At 42.0% G+C, this 27,083-nt stretch overlaps 1 long non-coding RNA gene across 1 annotated transcript; it reads right to left on the bottom strand.

The window, feature by feature from the left end:
• Positions 1 to 1,436: 1,436 nt before the first annotated feature.
• On the bottom strand, positions 1,437 to 2,540 carry LOC106675517 (uncharacterized). Its single transcript, XR_003024703.2, has 2 exons — positions 2,236 to 2,540; positions 1,437 to 1,821 (listed from the first exon to the last, which is right to left on the bottom strand). It is a non-coding gene; the product is annotated as an uncharacterized LOC106675517 (long non-coding RNA).
• Between the last annotated feature and the right edge of the window lie 24,543 nt (positions 2,541 to 27,083).

The following is a 27,083-nucleotide window of genomic DNA, read 5'->3' as shown; positions in this document are numbered from 1 at the left end:
TTGACTGTTTGGAGGTGGTATGTCGCTTTTTGTTTCGTGATGTTCAAATGTTGCTTCATTCGCATTGTTTTGGTAGCATTTTGGTCTTCTTCTGTGCGTAATAAGAGAAGCAACTCAGGAAAAGATGGGGGGTTTATCCGTTTTTGTTTTAGTTGAAGTGCGTTTAAAAGGGAATCATCCCAGCAACCACGACAGAACTGCGTGACAAGGAGTCTGTCAACATCATTGCTTAAAGCACCACCCCGTTTTACAGTGTGAGTTAAAGCTACCTGAAGGCGTTGTACGTATGACGACGGTTTCTCACCTGGATTTTGGAAGGTGTCAAGAAATTTGGCGTAAAGCTCTCCACCATCTTGAACTGTCCCATAGGCAGAATCCAACATTTGAAGGTAGTCTGCAGGTGAGCTGTCTGGGTTCAAGTGCTTAACTACGTCAGCTGCCGGGGGTAAGAGAGACTCAAGAATCTTTCGCGATTGTTGCAGTTGCGACATGGAAGTGTCACTCAAGATTAGTTCAGCACTGGAACGCCAAGTATCATAATTTGGCTCATAGGTTGGCCGGGGGTCCTTGCCAGAAAAAGCTCTGAGTTTTTGTGAAAAATGTTGCACTGAATGATCATCTCTTCTCACAATGTGCTCAACTACTACACGCTGCACCTCAGGAGGGTTTAAATCAGGTGCAGGTATGGTGGGTACACTATGAGCTGGGTTTCTTGCAGTGTGATTTGACTGGTTCGATTGCTGTGCACCATCAACACTGGGTTCTACAGCTGAAGGCTGAAACTCAGCCAAGGGAGATTCAGGTAAGTCAATTTGCTCTGATTGATCATGTTCAGGCTCTTTGATTGATTCAGCTATCTGTGACATCATGTCTTTCAGAACATCTGCAAACCCTCGGCCACTCATTTTGGCTAGGTTTTTTAACTCAGTGAGATATGACTTGGTTGTATCATTCCCCACACATCGCGTGTATACGCTTGCAAGAGACTGTATTCTATACTTAACCCCACTATCGGATATGTGGTTGTAAGGTAACGGCTCAAGAGCATCAACAGCAGTACCTGAATTGTACTCAACAACAACACTCGAGATAAACTCAGATTTACCATCATCTACCTTTAAGACTCTTGAGATTGACCCATACTGTTTTAGGAATTCAGTCACCTCATCAATTTGCTCATCTCCAGCTATTTCGCTCACGATCACCGAATTTGGGACTTTAACAGATTCACGTTCAACAAGACGGTCCATTTGGGGTGCGTTATATACTTGTAATCACATGAGAAAAAGCCTCCTGGCTGGCTCGCCAAGACTTACTGTAACCACTGACTCATTTTAAATAGTTTAGGACAGCCAAACTAGGGACCAGTTGCTAGGTTCGGCAGGGCTACAATAGAAAGCAAGGCGAATGCAGAATGAAATGGCTGGAGACCGGAATTTGAGCAGCAACAGTTATTATTTTGCACAAAAATGAAATAAACAAGACACAAATTCCACATTGACAGTAGTAGTGATAGTAACAATAACAATAATAAGAATAAGCCGGCAAAACAAAAATAACCCCAAAAATAGTCGTTTGAGCTCAATATTCAATTGTCTTTTTGTCTTTGGTCATTTGTCAAGTCAAAAATTCTTAGTCTAGTTCTTGTTCTCTTTCGTTTGTGGTTTGTGTGTTACCACTTGGGAGTCTCCGTCGAGGAAGAAGAGTAAGTTCCTCTGCAAAGTTCAGTCTGGGCTCAGGCTCGCCATCTCCATCCGGAGAGAATCCATTGGAATCCAAAATCTTAGTTCCTTCCACACGGACAAGGGAAAAAAACCTAGCCTGCACAACAATATTAACATTATTGTACACAGCCAGCTCCGTTTCTTCTCTTGTATCACAGCTATAGCTTTAGTTCTTTATCTCTTTTCACATTTCTTTCACATTACCACAGTAATACATTACATGCATGCTTTGAATATATCTCTCGTTATACATGAAATTATTTTAACCATGTAAACAACAAATGAATTTCTTGTTCTCTTTTTAACCATGAAATTATGATTAATAGGTATAACCAGCAAGATAATACATTTTTCCAATCATCCTTCGAGTATGCTAAACAAATCCTACCACAACAGCATTTCAACCGTTTTTAAACAGCAAATTACCACTCGCGAATCGGTATGAACAGAAGAAACAACTTTTAGCAACAGACTAACACATTAACTTTTCAAACCCATGGGCTAAACTCACCAAAATGTTAGAAAATTCCGCACGAGCTATCCGTGACCTGTCTCATCTATTTCCACGTGCGAAAAGATCTAGCTCATGTGAAATGATGGTCTGGTGTTTCGGAAGACGGGGCTAAAACCACCTTCAACCAATGAAAAAGGCATTTATCCCTTGTGATCCAGCAACAGAAAATAAAGTTTGCTAGAGGATCACACTTCCTTTTTTCAAAATAAATGTTTCTTTTCAAAATAAAATAATGAAAATACATTTATACAATCAAAACGAAAACAAGAAAAAAATAACAAAAGGTAGTTTTCTCTACTGGGTTACACTCTCCCCAGCTAAATGTCCTGCACGTCTCGTTGCATGTGTAGCCAGTACTGTCCCTCTGTACTGTTTAGGGACTCAGAAAAGGCTATGCTCAAACCCTGGAAAAGTGATTTCACAACAGTAACTAGAGGGTTTCCTAAATCAGGATAATCAAGTCTTTTAGGTGGATGTCTGATTCTTGTTGACTGTCTTACTGGTTGAGTTGTAATGGGATCACAACTGTCCATCTCATCAGGTGAGTTAACAGGCTGGTTTCCTGGTTCTTTAACCAAATCCTCAGGTGATTCATCCAATACGGTTCCCGTTCCATTGTCCACAGGATCGTCAATTCCAATCTCATCTCCATCTGGTAAGTTTTCAACAAGCACATGATTGGTAAGTTCGTCTTTGCTTGCATCTTTATCCATATTCAGCTCCTTGTTGCTAGCAATTTCAGAAAGGTCACAATCAGGTAAGTTTGTAATGTCTGGTTCATGAGAAGGTTTCGGATATTCATGTACAGTAGTAAATCTGGTTATTTCTTCACATGGGGAATCATCAACCCATTGAATGAAAAGTTCATTGTCAAGTTCCATTGATTCTTCATCCTCATTGCTTTCTGTGACAACAGTTTGACGCGTTTTAGGACGGTGAACCTGCTGTGACCTGTCTCATCTATTTCCACGTGCGAAAAGATCTAGCTCATGTGAAATGATGGTCTGGTGTTTCGGAAGACGGGGCTAAAACCACCTTCAACCAATGAAAAAGGCATTTATCCCTTGTGATCCAGCAACAGAAAATAAAGTTTGCTAGAGGATCACACTTCCTTTTTTCAAAATAAATGTTTCTTTTCAAAATAAAATAATGAAAATACATTTATACAATCAAAACGAAAACAAGAAAAAAATAACAAAAGGTAGTTTTCTCTACTGGGTTACATATAGTTTTGTCTTATGTGATCAAATGACGCGCTTCAAGTATGTGTAATCTTTCTCCAGGTTGTCCTTCATACCTCAGTCTGGCATGAATGTGTCTCTTCTTCAGAAGTTGAGTTTTTCTTGTTCTGGAACCTTCAGTCCATCCTGTGTAGGGTTTACGGGACTGTCTATTTTAAGAAGTCGTCCGTCTTGCAGTTGTTCTAGGGTCTTTAGACACATCTCTTACTATTTTTTTTTTCACAGTCTTTGAAATCTTTCACCTCCCGCCTCTACCGGGCTCGTTCTTTGTGGTTCTCGGAATTTCTATTATTTCTCACTGCAGTTTTTGACGCTTGGAAACGCTGTGATAACTTTGCATCCATCTCCTGCTTTGTGAGCATCAACAGATATTTTTTTTCTCAAGCCTAAACTGATTTCTTTTTGGGGGACAATGCTTTCTCAAGTGGCAGCTCAAACCCTGAGGTTGCTGAGGTTTTTTTATGTTGTGTGTAAACTGGAAGATAACCCTCATTTTATCATCTTTGAGCATTACAAAGTTAAAGCGCACCAATTCATAGCAGTGGTTTGTGCCGTGGCTCAGAGTGCGAATAATATTGACCCTGATAATTTGATTTTTTTTGTCATATCAGTTCTAATAATTATTTTATTGTAAACAAATATAATTGAGTTGTTTTCTACTAAGAACATTAGTATGGTTAGAAATGCTGTATCGAAAATTCTGCTTGTTACAATTTTGGCAAAAATATTTCATTTTTCACCTCTAATATTCTTGATATTTATTATTGAGCCATTTGTAATAGTGCTATTTATTACATTTGTAAACTTTGTACCATATAGTATTATTTAACTAGTTTAGTCTGGAGCAGCTGTAACCTATATACTTTCTTTAGGGATTATTAAAGTATTCTGATTTATAATAGGCTAATAATGGTGTCAACATCTGTAGAGAAAAAGTGCATTAATGTGTGTATTATTGTGTAAATTAGGTTAAATGAGGTATATATATATATTATATTTATAAGTACTAGTCCATTAACCATTTAAAATTTGTGGCCACGGACTTAACCTCGGTGAACATGAACTCTCTGCCAGCAACATGAAGAAGTCTGTATATTTCTGCTCACACCTCAAAGGGAGAGATTTCCGCTTTGTCCTGCATCTGAAACCTGTTAGCCCCAAACAGCAGCAGTAAAACAAACTAGATTTTTTTGGGAGGGGGAGCCTTTGAGTGAGTGAAGATATATAGAGATGAGGTTGGTGGGGAGGATGGTTGATGGGGGTTGTTCACAGAGGATCATACATTACTTTTTTTTCCTCCCCCAGTATTTCTTGTCCTTGATCTGCCTGCTTTTCTTTAAGCTGGATCCAGAGCCCCGCCCCCTGCCGAGCCTAGAGCTCAGAGGAGAGGAGGCCTCATCCAGCTGCAGGCTTCGCTGGAGCCCCGCATATAGGTGGAGGGGGTGGGAGTTTGGAGGGGCGAGGGAGCTTCACTGGGGCTGTGGTGGATGGAAGTGAGAGAAAGAAGCCAAGAGAATGGTGGCCTGATGACAGCATGAGAGCAGCAGAGGATATTGCACTCAAAGACACAACATGGGCACCCTGAGAGATTGAGTTTCAAAGCGGGAAAAAGTGCAGAGGATTTCCAGGCCAATCTGCTTCCTCAGCTAAGATTGTCCTCACAAGGTCAACACTACCAGATTTACACGACCCCACTCCCAGGATACCAAGTTCCACTAACACTGGCCTTTATAAAGTCTCTACAAGTTGTAACATAATACAATTTAAAGACATTCTTTAATAACACTTTATATAATAGTTATCAACCATTATGTAATTCAACATTTTATTTTCAAAATACAGGATGGGCCATTTATATGGATACACCGTAATAACATGGGAATGGTTGGTGATATTAAAGTCCTGTTTGTGGCACATTAGTATATGTGAGGGGGAAAACTCCTCAAGATGGGCGGTGACCATGGTGGCCATTTAGAAGTCGGCCATCTTGGATACAACTTTTGTTTTTTCAATAGGAAGAGGGCCATGTGACACATCAAACTTATTGGTAATGTCACAAGAAAAACAATGGTGTGCTTGGTTTCAACGTAACTTTATTCTTTCATGAGTTATTTACAAGTTTCTGACCACTTATAAAATGTGTTCGGTGTGCTGCTCATTGTGTTGGATTGTCAATGCAACCCTCTTCTCCCACTCTTCACACACTGATAGCAACACCGCAGGAGAAATGCCAGCACAGGCATCCAGTATCCGTAGTTTCAGGTGCTGCACATCTCGTATCTTCACACCATAGGCAATTGCCTTCAGATGACCCCAAAGATAAAAGTCTAAGGGGGTCAGATCGGGAGACCTTGGGGGCCATTCAACTGGCCCACGACGACCAATCCACTTTCCAGGAAACTGTTCATCTAGGAATGCTCGGACCTGCACCCATAATGTGGTGGTGCACCATCTTGCTGGAAAAACTCAGGGAACGTGCCAGCTTCAGTGCACAAAGAGGGAAACACATCAGCATGTAGCAATTTCAAATATCCAGTGGCCTTGAGGTTTCCATTGATGAAGAATGGACCCACTATCGTTGTGCCCCATATACCACACCAAACCATCACTTTTGTTGTTCCAACAGGAGGGATCCATCCAATGTGGGTTCGTGTCAGACCAATAGCGGTGGTTTTGTTTGTTAACTTCACCATTCACATAAAAGTTTGCCTCATCACTGAACAGAATCTTCTGTGTGAACTGAGGGTCCTGTTCCAGTTTTTGTTTTGCCCATTCTGCAAATTCTGTGCGCCGATCTGGGTCATCCTCGTTGAGATGCTGCAGCAGCTGGAGTTTGTAAGGGTGCCATTTGTGAGTAGCTAATATCCGCCGAAGGGACGTTCGACTAATGCCACTCTCCAGTGACGTGCGGCGAGTGCTACGCTGTGGGCTCTTGCTGAATGAAGCTAGGACAGCCACTGATGTTTCTTCATTAGTGACAGTTTTCTTGCGTCCACATTTTGGCAAATCCAACACTGAACCAGTTTCACGAAACTTAGCAAGCAGTTTGCTAACTGTAGCATGGGAGATGGGTGGTCTCGTAGGGTGTCTTGCACTGAAATCTGCCGCAATGACCCGGTTACTGCGTTCACCAGATATCAACACAATTTCGATCCGCTCCTCACGTGTTAACCTCTTCGACATGTCAATGGCTGTGAACAAAGAGAAACTTGTAAATAACTCATGAAAGAATAAAGTTACGTTGAAACCAAACACACCACTGTTTTTCTTGTGACATTACCAATAAGTTTGATGTGTCACATGGCCCTCTTCCTATTGAAAAAACAAAAGTTGTATCCAAGATGGCCGACTTCTAAATGGCCACCATGGTCACCGCCCATCTTGAGGAGTTTTCCCCCTCACATATACTAATGTGCCACAAACAGGACTTTAATATCACCAATCATTCCCATGTTATTACGGTGTATCCATATAAATGGCCCACCCTGTATATCCAAGCAGAATCAATATCAGCTAATAACACCCTTGACGAGCAAATATGATGTGTGCTGACGCAGGTGTGCTTTGTTTATCTGCTGTCTACAGTCGATAAGCTTCCCATTAGAGAATGGCTTACTGTTTTCTTGCAATCCAAATTCACCTTGCTTTTATTTTGAAAGCGACTGCTAGTTTTTAAAATGTACAAATGAAAGTGTAGGCAAGTTAATGCAGCCTTACTGTAGATGCACCTTTGAGAGAGTTTTTAAGAAGCCATCGACTTCTAAGTGGTGTTCCATCAGGACAAGCATCAAATCTAAAAATAGACATAAATTAAAAATGTGATCTCTCTGTGATCACTTTGATCTCAGACCAACTAAAGCTCCGTGACATTTCCACCAGTCAGTTTTACATTACTGTCATCTGTGGCTGCAGTCGCCCATTGTTGCAGAAATCTCTGCTTGTTTCATGCTTATGGGAAACTGTAAGAGTCTCACTTTTACTGCTGTCATTTTACCACAGAACAAGCATCTCTGTTCTGCTGGTTTGTGCTTGCACATTGTGCATAACTTGCTGGTCTTTGATGGGAGACCTGCTGCTTTCACTGTTCACTCTGTGGAAACACAGCTAGCATTAGCAAGTAGTATTCAGTAATGTATCATCATAACAGATGAGTTTCCACTCGCTAACCACGTTGGCCACGTGGATGATGGAGAAAGATGGAATGTGAAAAGTTGTTAGTCATTAGTACATTAACAAGTAAAGCTCTGACTGTCATGGTCCTCCAGTCCTCCTCTGCATCTCCACCATCTCTCTCTCTCTGTTTGTGTGCTTGCTGCTCTGTGTGGGTGTGTTTACCTGCCTTGCAGGGGTGGGATCCTCCTGGGATCTCCGCCCTCTCCTGGATGCACCCAAATCAATTGCGCACCTGTGGATCATCTGGCAATAACCTGTTTGTTATTAAAGCTGGGACCTGACCTTTATCCTTTGACTGAGTGTTGTCTAACTGTGGTAGTTGCCATGTCACCTCTCTGTAGGTGTGTCTCTGTGAACTTGCGTTTGCATGTGTTTCTTTCTGTGCCCAGCAGGGTTCAGAGAGGTGTTTGTTACTTAGTGGAGATTCTGTTCCAAAGACTCAGAGCATCATGGACATGGATGGACTTGGATTCACAGAACCTTCCTTCCATTGGGTTTTGTATACACATCTACACCAGCACTGTAAATAAACTCACTGAATTTTCACTCCTGAGAAGACACAGCTGTATCTGGTCTTATAAAACAGGTAAAGTTTAGCCAGCTTTTTTGCCAACACTCTACCTTTGAGTCTTTTTATTAAGCTGATTTTTGTTATTAATATATTTTAATGTAGGCCCAGGTTCATAAACAACTCTTACCCACAGGACAGCCACTCCATCCATCCATGCATCCCTCCCTCCCTCACAGGTCATGGTGGTGCTGGAGCATACCCCAGCTGTCATAGGGCAAGAAGAATGGTACAAACTGGTCGCTAACACTCTGAACATGATTTATAAAATTTAATTGTGGACTTTAAAGAAAATATAAAGTATTTACAGTTTTACTTTTGATGCACTTTAATTTTTCAATAATACAGTTTTATGTGTACTGAGGTGTTTTCATTTTATTGTTTCTTTTCCAAAAGAAATGATTTGAAAAATTCCTCCACTGCTTGTGTTTCTCAGCTAACTGGAAACTTTTTTTGGCATAGCTGATATTCAATGGCAGCACGGTGGAGCTCTTTTTAGAACTGTTGCCTCACAGCAAGACGGTCGTAGGTTTAAATCTGTAGCAAAACTAAAAAAGCAAGGACTTTCATCAAGCTGTATAAATCCAGGGATGGGGCGCTCAAGATCAGCATTTTGATTTCCCAGTACATTGAAAAAACAAAACAAAAAAAACAGTACAACATTATCTTATCAGAATTTACTTTTGGGTCGACCTTCAGTTTAAAAGCAAAGCAAGCAATTGTGACTTTTCCTTTTGGCTCTGAGGGACAGCTGTGATGTAAATAATAAAGGTAACTGCAGGCTTTGATAGGCTTAGACTCAACTGAGACAAACTCTTAGGTGTTACAGCCGATGACTATTTAAATCTGACAGGGAAAAATGTCAGACTATTGAGATGATGCAAAATAAAGTGACTGAAATTAACTGAACTGAAAATGATATTTTTAGATTGCTTTATACACCATGTTGAAAACATAGTTAACTTAATCAGGGTGAGAATCCAGTCACATTGAAATTGACTTTAATGAACCGTTCAAGCATGTTGAGAATCACCAGTTTAAAAAAAAGCTTTTTTGCTGAAGTCTTGATTTTTTTTTCATCTTTAGTCTGAAAGTTTTACTACCATGTTTACTGTTGCTGCATTTGTATGAAACTGCAAAATGGGCCTTGTTATTTGATAAAGTGCATTTTACAAGGGTGCAAGAGCATTAGCAGCAATATGGCATTACACTAAAATGTGTGATATATAGAAGATACTTAAATATTTTGTGTGGAAAATATTATTTTAAGGTCAAGTCATTTAAATTCAAAGAGCACATTTAGAACAATAGGAGAGGATCAAAAACTAATTTGCAGTTAAATGAAATATATTAACATATTCATATATTAATACTGGAATTATATATCGCATAAATACAAAAAATAAAAGATCAATAAGAAAACAATGACAGTAGACTTGAACTAGACTTATCTCCGACTTCTCTGTCAACTGCTGGATATTACTTTATGTGGAGCAACAACAGAGAAGTTTGATCTTAGCTCAGAGGTGAAAACCTGGAAGAAAAACATAAAACCTTTATTGGGCAAATATTGCACATTAAGACTGTGTAAGGGTTTCCCTGTCAGCCTGAGGAGATGTTTGAGTTCCGTAGAACCACAGATTTTGGGAAGAAGGATATCTGTGCATGCATGCATTGTTTACGCATGTTCACTTGCACGTTTCCTTTGTTTGTTTGTTTGTTTGTTTGTTTTTGGGTTTTTTTGAAAAAAAAAAAAAGGAAATGTAGGAGTTGTAGGAGTCCAGAGGTGTGATGAGGTTTGACACTGTGCTGATGCCATCAACAGGGGGCGCTAGGACTCAATTTGTGGCTCCACTCAAACTGAGCCAGAAAAGCCTTTTTTTCTTCTTCTTTTTTTTTTCTTTTTTTGTCAGATTAACATTTGATGTGATCAGAAACGCCTGGTGTATGATAAAACTCATGGCAAATCAATATGATAAATCAGACGCCATGAGTATGAACTGAAAGACCTGGACAGGAGGAGATCCTCTCATGTGACATGTCGACGGCATCGTCATATCTGCCTGGATTCATTTAAGGAAAATTAGCTGTGTGTTGGTGTGAGGAGAGTTACTCAGATCAGATCAGCCAAATTTCACTTTCAAAATGGGAAAAGGAAAAAAACCTTCATCACAGAAATCTTGTCTCTAGTGCAAACACTCTGAGAAGCAGCAGCATTACCATAAGTTGCAGCTCCAACATGGGTAACCAAACAGTCAAATCCCAGAGATGGTGTTTTATGATCTGTTTGATAACTTGTGTGAAACAGCACTCCCTGTTCATTTATAAATCCCTAGTAATCCCCGAGAGGGAGTGACAGCTGATTTAGAGACGCGTAATTTCTAGCAGCAAGGTCTGTATAGAGCCCAGAGACTTTAAATCACTCTTTAAAGAGACAGGGAGCCTCAGCTCTGGGGGCTGCAAGTAGTGCTGGGCCGCTGGCTGACCGGTGCTCCATTAGCTTCATGTACGAAGAGTGCCGATGCCGTGATATTGGTTGCAGCTTCACGGTTTCTCCAAAAACTTTTCTTGCAGGGAGGAAAAGGAGGTAATTCATACATGTAATGGGAGGCATAAATCCATGTATTAACTTCAGTACACTGCAAAGGAGGACACAGCCTGGAGAAATAGGAGACAGATGAGGGCAAAGAAGAAAAAAACCATCAATTAAGTGGCAGAGGAAGAAAGAAAAGGGGGAGGGGGTGTTGTGTGTGGTTAACAGAAGACAACGAAATGAGGAGGAAAGATCTGGGTTCACATCGAGACATGATCCAGACAATCAAAAGAAGAGGAGGGAGGGGTACCACAAAGGCAGAGAGGGTAGAGGGGACGGAGGGGTGACGGCGGGCTCCGGTGCTGGGGTGAGACAGGAGGCGAGAGGGGCCTGGTGGCAGGGCGCAGGCCTGGGTGGTGCGGCGCTAACAGGCCCCCAGGGACCTGGCGCTGCAGGACCATATGGGGAACAGTGAAAGGGAGAGGAGCAGCGGGAGCCCCGGGCTGACAAGCCACTGCTGCCCCTGCTTCAGCTGTTCCCCTGGAGCCTCGGGGACTTGGGGATTAGAGGCACACAACAAAGACAACAAATACAAGACAACACACACACATCGTGGACGCCAGTTGAAGGAGCCCGTCCACTTCCAGTACAACAAAGACAGGTATACACATACATGCATAGATACATGCACTGCATGAGCTGATACTCACACAACGGATGCATTCCCCCAAAAAAGCCCATCATTAGAAAGTGTCAGAGTAAAAATCAGTCCGTTTACGAGCTGAACTCTTGGAGCCACATAAAGGCTACACAATACAAACTTGCAGTAAGTATAACTGGTCTCATTGCACACACACAGTTCTATATATTACACACACATGCAGAGTAATTGCATCCTCAGCTGATCAAGAGAAGGCAGCAGCATTTTAAACCGACATACAACGATGCTCAGAGGGAATGTTGTGCTTTTGGGAGTCACAAAAAAAAAAAAAAAGCACTGTTCAGACAAAACAAAACACTTGTTTTGTTTTTTTGGGGTTTTTTTGTTGTTGTTTATTATGTGGTCTGAAGGAAAAATACCAGAAAGATGCAGAAAGATCTCCACCAGCTGCTACAGCTAACATGTTTGTCTGGAGCAGGTCTCTCTTGCACATGAGACATTGAGTCTCAATGGAAATACCTGCGTAAATAAAGGTTAAATTAAAAAAAATGCAAAGCTTTGGAAGACTATTTTCTTCTCGTTGAGCCAAAGCTGAACCAGTTCTGCATTTACTGTTTGCCTGGTCATCGCCTCGATCGCGACCTATGAGGAGGGAATAGGATATATCAACATCTTCACATGACAAGTTCAGGAGTCCCAAACAGGTTCAGTGTTGTACAGTAAAATATCTATAAATATATCTTCTATCGCCACAGTGGCTCCTTGTCGTCATGATGTATCTCGTTTAATCAGTGTCATCGAAGTCAGAGTCAAGCGGCCTAATATAAAATATCTTTAACTATAATTTTCGTGACTAAATGAGGTCAAATGCTTCTTTTTCTCTTTTCCTGTAAAGTGTTCATCGGAGATGCCAGTTCATGAATTTCACACACATACTGGACTCAGTGACATGTCAAATTTATTAGACCATCACACAGTTTCTCTAACAGTATTAGTAATTACCAAAATCATTTTTATGTATTTGTAATCATTAATTCATGTGTATGTGCTCTCTAGTCAACATTTTAATCTTAAATATTTAATCAATGACTTCACATTCAGTATATAGTGAACACTAAATTATGGTTATTGTTGTTATCCAAATTTCAAATTCAATTTTTCACACAAAAGCAAAAAAAACCTTGTTTTTAATGTTTTTATATATTATGCTTCATTTACTTCTGAACGCTCAGAGAAATCTCTGCAAATTCAGTAACTTTTAAACAGGTTTTTGAAATATTTCTAAAATATTTAGATTTCTTGTTTGTATGGCAGGTGGTCTGTGAAGATGGTCTAATACGATGTGTCAAGCACTGTATCTGAAAACTGTGTATATTACATCCTGTAATGTGAAAAACAACCACTGAAAGGAGCATTTTTAAGCCACCTCCTGTGGTCTTAACAAGTTTCCATCAAACTTATAACCAAACTTTCAACTTAATCTTGTCGAAAGTCCTAATGCTCTATACTGTGATAGAAGTGATGAAAGTTACCTGCCTCGATCAAATAACAAAGCAGGGAAGCGTGTGTGGTGGGGCTAAATCGGAAGCTTCACACCGCTGCTAAATCTACCCCATGGCAGCAAGTACCTGCTGCCTGCTATCTCCGTCCCTGCTGTAGCCCGAGGCCATGAAAGCAGCCTTGGCTAACATTAGGCTGTATTTCCTAAGGCTCAGTGAAAGAGAATACCACCTGTCCTCCTTTAATAACACAAAAAAGTAGCTTTTCCCTTCTCTCTGTCTTCTATCTTCACAAAGAACAGTGAGCTGGTGCCTCTTTTAAAGCACACATTGAGGTTGGGCTGACGGGCAAACCCTGGTCCAGGCTCAGGAGGGGAGGGGGAGGAGAAGGAAACTGGGAGAGTCAGCAGCAGCACCTGCAGTGTCATATCCCAGCCTGCCTGTCAAGCATCCAACCAACCAGTCAGCCCCCAGTCCATCCCAGTCAGTGTGCTGCCTCTCTGCCATTGAGTCTCAAGTCTTCTCCCAGTTCCCCCATTTGAGCTTGGGATGACAAACAGCTAATTAATTTCCCTGACGCCAGGAGAAGCAAGACTCAAGCTGGGGAGGAAGACTGCCTTTAGCAAAAAGAAGTGGAAGTGGAGAGATTAATTCATGAAGCTCTTTTTTTTCACTCTTTCTCCTGGTAGCCCAGTATTTGCATGAGGAGTTCTGGCTGCAGTTTGTTGTCCTCCTCTTTCTCTGTCTCTCTCTCTTTCACACACACACACACACACACACACACACACACACACACACACACACACACACACACACACACACACACACACACACACCTCCAATCCACATTTAGCCTTTGGCGTTATCCCTCTCCAGTGACCTCACCATCAATATGAACCAAAATGCATACATCACACTCATTAAAATTCATGTTAAATCTACTATATTCCTAAAAATTAAGAAGTGAAATAATCAGAGGACAAAGTGTGAAGGTGGCGTCTCGTATTAGTGACAGAGTGAACTTTACTTCACCTAGGAAATGTGTTTTTGCCCTGTAGGAGACGTGGAAAGCTGTCTGACCAAAAACAGCTTTTATATGCATTTTTAAAATCGGACCTGATGGAGATAAACAACTTCAGCCCTTCCTGTTTTTCTTAAAGAAGGATAAGAGACTAACTCAGCGGGGCCATTGATCTTACTATGCCTCTGAATAGTTTTATGATCATTAAATTAACTGCTTGTTCCCCCGCTCTGTCCGTATTACAATGTATTGAATTCAGTTCCTCCATGCTGCAGATACAGATATATGTCCCCATGTCTAATCAGTCACACAGCGCCGGCCGTCATTAGTCTCACACTCAAAGTGGTGTACACAAAGGTTACTTCAGTGAAACGATTGCACCTTTACTTTTAACGACGCTTTATCATAAAACTATCTGAGGGCAATAATTGTCCATCATTACTGAGATGACGATGCTGCTTTTGGGGCTTGGTAGCAAAATGGAAAACAGATTTCCTTCAGCCGGGGGTTGAAGTATTGGAGGTTATGTTAACTCTGCTGCAAACCCAGAAAGAAATCAGAGCTTATTCTCATATTCATTTAAAATGAATAACCCACAAAACCATACTGGTATTACAAACCAGATCTAAGGGAGCGTTCCTATGACAAATCCTTCAGCTCATTTCATGTCATTCACTTCTATTGCACGTGTTACTAACAGGACCGCTTCTGTTGGGTGTTCATCCTAAAATCCACCCATAAGGCCATATTTTACAATTCCCACCTAAAAACAAACATTTTGCAGTTTTGTATCCACAATAATTACGCACATATTTTAGCCACACTAATACCAAAGATTTTATATATATTATATAAATATCCTGGAAAAAAGGTGTTTTTCCCCTCCACCTCCAAAAATCTACCTTTTAATGGTTACACTGGAAAAATAAGCCAAATATGATGCACCGAGTCGCGTTCACAGCTGACTTTAAAACCACTTTCAAGCAGAATGTAAGCAAGCTAACCATTGTTTTGAAAAAAACAGAGATGTGACTATTTAACTCTTTAAAACCAAGCTTATCCTATTTGATTCATTTGTTTTTGTGAGTTTTTGAGACTTCTACATCATCAGCATGACTTTTTCTTACCCTCAAAAAATGATATAAATTGCATGACAAATTTTTAATGACTAAATTGCAAAAAATATGGCTTATGCAGCAAATGTGATACAAATTAAAAGTCATGTATGCAGATTAAAATTTTATATATTTTTATATATAGGCGGGGTATATATTTTTATACCCCGCCTCTCGCCCTATGACGGCTGGGATAGGCTCCAGTGCCCCCCGCGACCCTGAAAAGGATAAGTGGAAGCGAATAGATGGATGGATGGATATTTTTATATATTTTGTCTAAAGGTTCAACAAACACTCCATTATCAAAAATGAAAGATTTCTGGCTGTTACTTCATGGTTCAGGTTTTTAAGGGTTAAGCACACTTCTTCTGAAACACTGTTTGTTGTACGGTAAAACGTATCATCTTTAACCTTTGTAACCTTTATTTCTGTGCAAATCCAACAAAGATTTTAAGCATACTGGGAATGCACAAGGTTGGTTATTAACTGGATTATTAATTTCATTCATATTTTACTTTTGCTTTCATTCACTAATCGTGTTAAGGCACTAAAAACTTTAGCAAAAGGCTGTGGAAAAAGAGAAATGACAAGCCCGTCTCACTGGCCTGTTCTCAGTGTGACAGTGGTGATGCCACAAACTATAGATTGAGACATTTTTTCCCAGCTAATGTGACCCATGAAGCTTAATTATGTATATTGTCAGTGATTTTAGTTTTAAATCACATAGTGGCACAAAACATAAAACATTTGGTTTCTATAGAAACAGTGCCAATTGTTGTAGTTCAGTAATCATAGTGAAAATATCCCCCCCAAAAAGTAAGTAAAAGGGTTTTATGCATATTCTGAAATTTCAGTTTGGCAGTAAATGTGTTTAATTCGATATAGAAGGAGCTTTCATTCAAAGAATAATACATATGCAGTGATTTAGTTTGAAAAGACACAACGCAGCAGAGAAATGTCTCTCAGGAGTTTGGAGCAGAGCGACGAGACAGGAACAGTTTTCTCAGCTTGTGTGTTTGTAAGGGTGAGTGTATGTGTGTCCTAGTCCCTTGAGGTGAGAGGATTGTTGTCCTCGGTGCTTTATTGTGTCAGAACCTGCAACTGAGCCAGACTTTTTATTGTGGTGGCGGCTGTGGGAGGAGCTGCTGGGATGGCTCGTCACCCTGCTGCTGTGAACTGGGAGGCTGGGAGGCCGGTCAGGTCCTAATCCCCTCCCAGAGGGCCTTGAGGCCCAGAACACTGTCATTGCTTCTTCCTGATGCTGTACACCTGAGGCTTCTGATACTACAGCTACGCCCCTCGTTCACTCCCCTCTCCACCGACGCTGCCGCCTCCCCTCCAGCCCCGTTGGCCCTCCTGACATTATACAGCTCACAACGTCTGTCTATGCGCATCCACTGATCAATAGGCTTGACTCGGAGCATATCGACGCTGGCATTGGTCTCATTGATCATATCCAGCTTCCATGGTTGGGTTTTCAAAGATAATTGGGCCCTGGAACCTGCCTTCTTTATGAGTGACAGAGGGCTGAAATGATAATCAACTGGATCCTCTCCAAGTACAGTCCCAGCAGGACTGGCTGGACTCGAGGCAGACAGCAGGGTTTCCTATTTTTAAAAGGATCTTTTAGTTAAGCTGTAGCTTCCAACAGACACTCAGAAATCATAAATACTGAGTCTATAGCTAATGAAAAGCTGCTAATGTGACTAATAACAGTGACAAACTTCAATCAGTCTGAGTCTATAAACAATAAAAACTCCATATCTTAGAAAAGCAAGGCACTGCAACATTCCTGCAACAGCCTGATACCTCCCTGGATATTTGGGCCCCTCTTAAATTGAGTGTCAGAGAGATGATGTAAGGCTTTAATAAAAGGCTGAGCTGCTGATATTGATATTCATTATTATGTGGCCTGGGCTAACCCCATTATGTTCCCATTAGGGCTAATAACACATACAGCTAGCTCATTTGTTTCATTTAGCCATTCTGCATATACAAAATTAAATGACAAAAGGAGACAGAGTGGCTTTGCATGATTTGCGCACATTTTCAGTGCTTGATAACATTGATACCAAAGACTTTAAGAGCAAAAAGAGTCCTCTGAATATCAAAAGTGATCTATGGAGACTAATGAGCATGTTAAATCAATATTTCATATGTGTAGAGTGATATTTATTGTGCATCGTGCATCAACCAGTTCTTTGTTTTTTCATTCTTTCCTGACACAAATGCTTTTTTTCAATGCTGCTTTTCCAGCAGGTAGCCACAACACAAGATCAGCAGCCCCAGAATAGCTTTGCAAGATAGCGATGTAGCTGGTGAATTGGGTGAACGACGGTGAGCCCAGGGCATAGGCCTACATATTCAGAGAGAAGAGGACCAACCTGCTTTTGGAGGATGAAGGCTGCTAAAAATAAGCCAGAGGAGCAGAAATCACAGAGAAAGAGGAAAAGAGAGCAACCGAAAGAAAGAGAGTGAGAGAGAGAGGAGGAACTGCCATCAGCAGGCTGGGCAGGGTTTCACCCCTCGCTGATTTAAGCCAGAAAGCTCTCACAGCTTCACTGCTGCCCCCGCTGCCTCGGCTGCCCCATCTCTGAGCCCAAACCCCCTATGAGACGCTGTGCCCCTGTGCTCTGCCTGTCAGGCCAGCACACCAGCTCGCTACCGAGAGGCATTATGCTAATGGGAGGGCCTCCTTCCCTCTCTCCCTCTCTACACAGCCCTTCACTGCTCAGTGGATCGGCTTGCCTTAGGGCCCTGCTGCTTGTTTTGACAGAGCATCCCCTGATAGTTGGGATTAGTCCAGCTTGTTTGGCTAAACCAGGAGAAGGGGATCTTAGGCTACTTTGAGTTTTTGGAGCTCCGCTGGAGCCAGATGCCTCCTGCTTTTATCCCCACCAGGAGAGGGCCTGCACCCCCCAAGGCCTGCCTACAGCCATGGGCAGCCATAACCATCTAGGCAGTGTCAGGACCCATGCTGCACACACACACGCACACACAGATCCTCATACCATATCCAGAAGACAAAATATTCACTGCACATAAATAGTCATGCAAAACCCTGAGAAGAGAAGGCAGATGCAACCCTCAACCCGCAACCACTGCAAACCTCTTGCGATGTAACCTGAAGATAAAGTAAAAGTTGTTCCATGCTCCAAGTCGGAAACAAAAAATCCAAACAAACACGAAACCATTTGACACATAGTTAAAGAATAATGGGAATTATTTTCCCTTTTTTTGTATTTTAACTGTAATATTCCAGGATAGACGATAAAACAACAGGCTCCCCGTGCTTCCCAGGGAAACCTTACATGAGGAAGTGCTGTTTTACGGCTACATTCCTGCTCTACATTAATGGAGGCGTTGGGCTGCTATTCCTTTGAGAGAGGCTTGAACCTCTCTATTAAAGTGGCTGACCTGTGGTCGGTGGTTCAAACAGCCGGTATGCACATTAACGTCACATTCCCAGCGTTAGCGTCTGAAGAAAGAGGAAAAGAGAATAAATAAGAGGAGGTGGAGTGATCTCCTTTTCAGCAGCCGTCCCCAACAGGAGGCCCACACTATATTTTATTCACTAATGTCAGGTGGGTTCAGGAAGACTCAGGGTCATTCTTAGACTGGCTCGCTCCCCTGTTTTCATCAAGGTCAGATGATGAGAAATAGAGCTATCCCCCTGTTAGATCCCCACAAAATACTGCAGCTGAGGCAAAACGCACAGAGAGGAAGATTTAAGACGAAGAAAAGAGAAGAAAGGAAATGTGAGGAACCGAAAAGACAATTACATATAAGAAGAAGGGAACAAACGGACAACAGAAATGAAAGAGAAACTAATAAAGATAAGGACATCACAATTTAGACTCAGTAGGAACTGGAACTGCTGTGCTGAAATAAAAAAAATAATGACAAAGGAGTTTAGAAGTGGAAATCAAAGCTGAAAATAAAACAACAAGAGGAAGAAGAAGAAGACGATCCATAGCCATAACATAACAAGAGCATTGGCAAGAAAAGGCAAGAGAAGAAAGAGGAAGAAGAAACAGAGAAAAAGAAGATAGGGGAGTCTCAGGGGGGGCTGGTCACAGAGGCCCAGGGGTGATGTCAGCCTATTAAACTGATTTCACAGGTTCCCTTAACGAAGCCTCTGGCATGTTAAAGGGCAGGAAGCATCCTATTTCAGCTTTTTCTCCCCCTCCCCTTTAAAGCAGAGCGAGCGCGGGACTTATCGACAGCTCTTGACAAACAGGCGTGAAGGAGGGCAGCTGCTGGGGCGCTCCTCTCAGGACCCAAAACACAAGGTGGTATTCAGCAGCGGACCTGCCGATCTTCAAACCCCAGCCGAGCTCCGTCTCTTCGCTCTGTGTTGACCTGAGAGAAACCCGATCCTGAATGTTGAGTGGCTTGGCTCAGCTGACGGACTGACTACTCCCATATATCACCGCTAGAGTTAGAAGACTAACGTCCATTTTAATGTCCATTTTCTTCAATTTCAGATTCAAATTGTGACATATTGCTATTATGTCCTGTACATTATATGTGTGTACAGTGTGCTCATTTTATTTCCAGAGTCAAAAGACTTTGTTCATGTTCTTTATCGTACACGTTTTTAATACTTGGGTTATTAAAATAAATGATTAAATATTTATTTATTCCACAGCTTTATACTCATCATAAAACTATATTGAAACTATATTACCTGTATTACTATAGATAAAGCTACCCAGCAGTATGTATATATATATATATATATATATATATATATATATATATATATATAAAAGCACAGTCAGCATGTAAAGATTATTATCCAATAATGAATATTGAAACTGACCTTTTTAAGTAACACAGTGTATTACTATGTATAGCAGTCCCATCAAGATCAGATGATGAGAGCAGTCACAGGGAAAACATGCAAGATGGCAGACTTTATATTGTTACATGTACTTGGCCACTTTTAATGCTTACTCTCTTTGCACAAACAGATATTATTCTCTCAGCATCCACACTTATTGGTGACCCATCTGGGCTTGTGTGTTTTTGCTTCAGCTATTGTCAACTTGTTTTTATAGAATTTTCACACGTTTGAAAAGTTTATGCTGAAAACCCCAAAAAGTGTTAAGAACTTGTTTGAACTGTTTTTCCATTTTAAAGAAGAAATATCCACAGGTGACACTGTCACAGTTTATATTTGTGGTTACCAAGTTTTGCTAAATTTTTGAGCCTCTTTTATTTTTGTAAGTGCTCAACATTTAGCTTTCAAATTGCCTGTAAATACTAATACTGAGCATTACTGTGAAATTTACATTTTTATATAACTATCATATGATTTTGATATAATATAGCTCACTTGTATGACTTTTTCTGTGTGTGTGTGTGTGTGTGTGTGTGTGTGTGTGTGTGTGTGTGTGTGTGTGTGTGTGTGTGTGTGTTTCATTCCCAAACATATACACAATGTGCTGAATCGTCCTGTCTGTTATCTGCAGCTGGCACTCTGTTGCCTCGCTATCAGTCCCTGCAGCATATGTTACCAGGTGTTCTCTCCCTCCAAATGCAATCTTTCATCAAGGTAACCCAACTGCAGACAAATTAATTAGGAGAATATCAAGCCATCAGAGCCAGGCACAGAAGTTGAAGGTGTGGCATATCAAAGAAAAAGCCAGATTTCTTGGCTTCTGTCCCCTACTTTTCTTGTGTCCCAATGAAATCTCTTCTTCCCCTCCCTCCCCGAAAATTCTGGGCAGCAGATTTTTTTGATCTTGAAATGTTGGATTCATTAGAAGCCTGTCAGTTTTCTTCATGTCAAAGTGGAGTCTGTTATTCCAAAAGTCATCTTTTTCTACTTTCAGCTGCTCCCTTTAGGGGTCGCCACAGCAGATCATCTGCCTCGATCTCATGCTATCCCTGCCACCCTCCTCTGTCACAACAACCCTAATTAATCTCCTTTTTGGTCTTCCTCTTTTGCTTCTGCCTAGCAGCTCCATATTCAGCATCCTTTGTCCAATATATCCACTATCCCTCCTGCACATATACAAACCCTCTCTGTCTTACCTCTGTAACTTCTAAGCTGACCCTCTGATGTACTCACTTCTAATCGTGTCCGTCCTGGTCATGTCCAGAAAAACATTAGCATCCTTATCTCTGGCAACTCTAGCTCAGGCTTTTGTCTTTCTGCCAGCTCCAAACCACACTGTAGATCACAGCGGGTCTCACTACTGTCTTGTAAACATTCCTTTTCTCTCTTGCTGTGATACTTCTGTCACAAATGATCTCTGACACTCATATCCATAGTCTGTACTCTAGCTGCATTCCCTTCCTCAGTTTTCTTGTACACCGTCTTTTGCTTGGAAAGGCCCCATGTTTCTAAACTTATCTGCCTTCACTGCCATTGCTAATTGCATTTTCACTAATTCATCTTTCCTTTCCAGGCTATTCTGCTTGCACCCTACAGCATATTCCATGGAGTCTCCTACCTGACCACATCTGTCAGCCTGTTCATTATGACTGCAAATAAGAAGGGGCTGAAGTGTAATACCACGGCCCCCTTGAAACACCCACCCTCACATACTTCACCACTCCTGACCCTTTCGTGCAACATCAGTTTTTCTGTGGCACAGTTTCATGTCCTTCTAGACCAACTTAGACACAGTGTAGCTCCTTTGGACCTCTTTCTATACTTCTCCATCAACTCTCTCACATCTTTTTCTCCATACTGCTGATAGTCCCCTCTCTTTTTAACCTAACTTTGTCAAGTCTTTCCAGTATATTCATGGCATGATTCATCAGCTTTATCCCTCTGTACTCATAGTCTGCACATAAACCTTTGTCTTGAAAATCGGTAACAATACACTTCTCCTCAGTACCTCAGGCATCCTCTCAGAGCGTAGCGAATTATATAATCGACTGAGCCTGAGCCCAAACAATGGATCAAAACACTGAACTGAAAGAAACTACAGACTGGAATTCTGTAGTTCTTATACAGGAAGGGCTTTTCAACCAACTGAAGGCTTACAGTGGGGCAAAAAAGTATTTAGTCAGCTACCGATTGTGCAAGTTCCCCCACTTAAAATGATGACAGAGGTCAGTAATTTGCACCAGAGGTACACTTCAACTGTGAGAGACAGAATGTGAAAAAAAAATCCATGAATCCACATGGTAGGATTTGTAAAGAATTTATTCGTAAATCAGGGTGGAAAATAAGTATTTGGTCACCTCAAACAAGGAAAATCTCTGGCTCTCACAGACCTGTAACGTCTTCTGTAAGAAGCTTTTCTGTCCCCCACTCGTTACCTGTATGAATGGCACCTGTTTGAACTCATCATCTGTATAAAAGACACCTGTCCACAGCCTCAAACAGTCAGACTCCAAACTCCGCCATGGCCAAGACCAAAGAGCTTTCGAAGGACACCAGGAAAAGTATTGTAGACCTGCACCAGACTGGGAAGAGTGAATCTACAATAGGCAAGCAGCTTGGTGTGAAAAAATCAACTGTGGGAGCAATCATCAGAAAATGGAAGACATACAAGACCACTGATAATCTCCCTCGATCTGGGGCTCCACGCAAGATCTCATCCCGTGGGGTCAAAATGATCATGAGAACGGTGAGCAAAGATCCCAGAACCACACGGGGGGACCTGGTGAATGACCTGCAGAGAGCTGGGACCAAAGTAACAAAGGTCACCATCAGTAACACACTACAACGGCAGGGAATCAAATCCCGCAGTGCCAGACGTGTTCCGCTGCTGAAGCCAGTGCATGTCCAGGCCCGTCTGAAGTTTGCCAGAGAGCACATGGATGATACAGCAGAGGATTGGGAGAATGTCATGTGGTCAGATGACACCAAAGTAGAACTTTTTGGTATAAACTCAACTCGTCGTGTTTGGAGGAAGAAGAATATTGAGTTGCATCCCAAGAACACCATACCTACTGTGAAGCATGGGGGTGGAAACATCATGCTATGGGGCTGTTTTTCTGCCAAGGGGACAGGACGACTGATCCGTGTTAAGGACAGAATGAATGGGGCCATGTATCGTGAGATTTTGAGCCAAAACCTCCTTCCATCAGTGAGAACTTTGAAGATGAAACGAGGCTGGGTCTTCCAACATGACAATGATCCAAAACACACTGCCCGGGCAACAAAGGAGTGGCTCCGTAAGAAGTCCTGGAGTGGCCTAGCCAGTCTCCAGACCTCAACCCCATAGAAAATCTGTGGCGGGAGTCGAAAGTCCGTGTTGCTCGGCGACAGCCCCAAAACATCACTGCTCTCGAGAAGATCTGCATGGAGGAATGGGCCAAAATACCAGCTACTGTGTGTGCAAACCTGGTAAAGACCTATAGTAAACGTTTGACCTCTGTTATTGCCAACAAAGGTTATGTTACAAAGTATTGAGTTGTATTTTTGTTATTGACCAAATACTTATTTTCCACCCTGATTTACGAATAAATTCTTTACAAATCCTACCATGTGGATTCATGGATTTTTTTTTCACATTCTGTCTCTCACAGTTGAAGTGTACCTCTGGTGCAAATTACTGACCTCTGTCATCATTTTAGGTGGGGGAACTTGCACAATCGGTGGCTGACTAAATACTTTTTTGCCCCACTGTAAATTCCTCAGATAGCAGAAACCTCATTCACCAAGGACTTTTTTTCTATGCTGTTTCTACGTAAGTGCTTTCTGTCAAACATTCATGTGCCAATGGATGTACTGGAGGACAACTTGGGGTCAGTATGTTGCCCACGGAGGAGACTGAAGCAGTTTAGTAGATGACCTCCTCTACCTCCTGTGACATACAGTCTGTGAATAAGTCCCATTCATGTCCAGTCATAGACATAAATTACAGTGACTTCCATTTTTAAGAGCAATATTAGCATGCATTGGTGCATTGGATTAAAGGCTTGGTCTATTATTCAGTTTGAATGCTCTGTTTTAAGGTTTCCTGGTTAATAAGTTGTCATGAGTCACATATAGACTATATATATGGTCTATATGTGACTATATGTGACGCATATTTTAAAATTTGATATTGTTTTTCTGTTCTGCCAATCACAAAAGAAAGCTTAGTTTTTGTTGAGCAGTAAGGATTTGGCTATGTTTTTGTAGCTGATAATATTCAATCAGGATGTGAGTTTTTTGTTGGTTTGTTTTTTCCCCTGTGTGATTTACCTCAGTTGTCACATGGCACTATGGATGGATGGAGGAAGGTGGATGGATGGATGGAAGGATGGATGGATGGATGGATGGATGGGGGGATGGATGGATGGATGGATGGATGGATGGATGGATGGATGGATGGAAGGATGGATGGATGAATGGATGGATGGATGGATGGATGGATGGATGGATGGATGGATGGATGGATGGATGGGGAATGGATGGATGGATGGATGGATGGATGGATGGATGGATGGATGGATGGGGGATGGATGGGGAATGGATGGATGGATGGATGGATGGATGGATGGATGGATGGATGGATGGGGGGATGGGGAGATGGGTGGATGGGCAGATGGATGGATGGATGGATGGATGGGGGGATGGGGGGATGGATGGATGGATGGGTGGATGGATGGATGGGGGGATGGATGGGGGAATGGATGGATGGATGGATGGATGGGGGGATGGGGGGATGGATGGATGGATGGATGGATGGATGGATGGATGGATGGGGGGATGGATGGATGGATGGATGGATGGATGGATGGGTGGATGGATGGATGGGCAGATGGATGGATGGATGATGTCAGTTACAAGCAGTGCCTACCAATAAATCTGTGTTTAACTCATAATAGCTCTGATGTGTTTCCACGAGACCATATTGCAAACTTCATGGATGTTTAAAACATATCACAACATGACTAAACTCAAGAAAGAGACACGGATCACAGGTTCCTGCATGAGAGACAAAAAGCAATAACTTTCTCTTCCTGCCTTCCCTGTGGTTGTAAAACTATCTACATGCAGCCTCAGAGGAGCAGAGAAGATGCTGCGCTTCTGCTAAACATGCATGTAAACAGCACACAGGCTACAGATAAGGAGCACACGCTAATCTTATTTAGAATTATTCTGATTCAATAACATTTGCATGGTGGCAAGAACAATAATCGGTGGTGCTCACTTGACGAATCTTGAGGGTGTGCTTACTTCTCATAAGCAAATATATTTTCATATGGAAGTGAGAACTTGCTGGCAATATATTCATCACCATTCACACACACCTCACCAGGCCGACCGGCTCTGCACACTCACTCTTTCAGCTCTTAGGTAAATGGATCTCAGTGCCATCCCTCAGACACCAGTGACCTTCAGTCATTTAGCAGCCAGTATGATAGGAACATGATATCAACACCTGAACAAAGCACAGTGTAAAGCGCCACATCAAGCTGCTGTTTATTCATAGCGCAGTTGGTTGGGTCTGTCATCTAGAGGTCAGTCATTTGAATACTCCCCCATTATGGGCGACTGCCGTCCCTTTGCCTTCCAGTTAAAACAGCCGCACATCAGCCACTTCAAAAGAGCCCGGCTTCAAACACTGCATTTTCAATATGACAAATGTACTTCACAGCAACAGTTCTGACAAAATATGCAGCAGCTGCCTAATGTAAAGGATGAAACATGTAAAAATCAAGACTGTGCTGAGCTGGTGTCAAAGAGGAGACACAGAGAGGCAGGGAACAAGAGAGCGAGAGAAGAAGAAAGCATAAAGACAGGGAGGAGACGGACAGAAAAGACAGGAGACGGAAAAGAAAAGCTCAAATGGGCTTTGTTTTAATTACCATGCAGGGAAGGCGGAGAAAAGCAGACACTTTTGCTCGTTAGACTACCCCTTTGGATCAAACGTTATATTTACATATCAGATTAAACCGCTCCCACAAATGGCGAGATCTGAGCTGTGAAGGCATGGCTGAAGAGAGGAAGACATCTTCCTGCTCACATTTAGCAAAACAGCTCATCTATACTTATTAGAGGAGGAAAAGTACAAAGACCTGATCAAGGCAGAACTCCGAAGCAAAGAGCTAGTTAGTGCAAAATATACTGTAGCAAGTAAGCCAACAAACACCAATCATGGGGCAGAGCATTTTAGAAGACTGGAAGACAGGAGTGGACTGAAACCTCAACATTTTCCAACTCCTCGCTGAGCCAATTAGAGGCCCTGGCAGGTCAAAGAGCATTATGGGAGGTGGTAGGAGTTTAGTAACAGCACAAATACACTGTCAGAAATGACTCCCCCCTCCTTTCATCCTGCCTTTCTTCTGCTGCCTTTCTTCTGTAGAGGGAGAAGAGCTAGATTCATGGCTCAAGGGATCCAAACAACTGGCCGTCATTATTCCTTCTCAGATGCCAGTCTCCACTCTGCCCACTGCCCAAAACACCAGCAGTACCAGGCCTCCCCCGGCCCCCTCCATCGCCTCCACGGACAGCTACATAAGCTACAAGGGCCAGAGGCTGCAGGAGAGTCTCTTTGCTGTGTGGGATAAAGACTTCAGAGGGTGAAAACTCCATTACCACAGAGCGACCGCTTCTCTCAGCCATCAAATGAGTGAGAAAGAAAGTAAAGGACAAAAACAGCCAGCGACAAACAGCCACGACTGATTACCAGTGTGTGTGTGTGTGTGTGTGCCTGTATGAGTCAACCAAGCTACCACTTGCAAGACCATCTCCAAGTGCACAGCAAAAGCAAATCCAGCCTCCATTGGAATAAGAATAGAAGTGATTGAAGCTAACAATGCGAATCAGTAGGCTCGGGGATTTGAAACATATGTCATGTTTTTGCGCATCACTGATAAAAACTAATAACAATATTCCCTGACTGCACTGTATGAGTGAGAGTCAGACACAAAGCCTGAGCAGAGCGCACCCTCCTCCACATCCTCCAGTGTCAGATATATCAGCAATGCTAATGCACAGGCAGCATCCTGCACTGCTCACCAGTGAACCAGTGAAAAGACAACCATTTAGGTCTTTAAAGACACACATAAACAAGAAAGGAAGGAGCAGATGAAAAGAGGGGGGGGGGAATGAAAGAAAATTTAAGGGGGAGAG

Source organism: Maylandia zebra, linkage group LG12 (assembly GCF_041146795.1).
Source record: "Maylandia zebra isolate NMK-2024a linkage group LG12, Mzebra_GT3a, whole genome shotgun sequence".
Lineage (NCBI taxonomy): Eukaryota > Metazoa > Chordata > Actinopteri > Cichliformes > Cichlidae > Maylandia > Maylandia zebra.
Note: the sequence above shows the minus strand (reverse complement) of the source record. Positions and strands in the feature narration are given on the sequence as shown.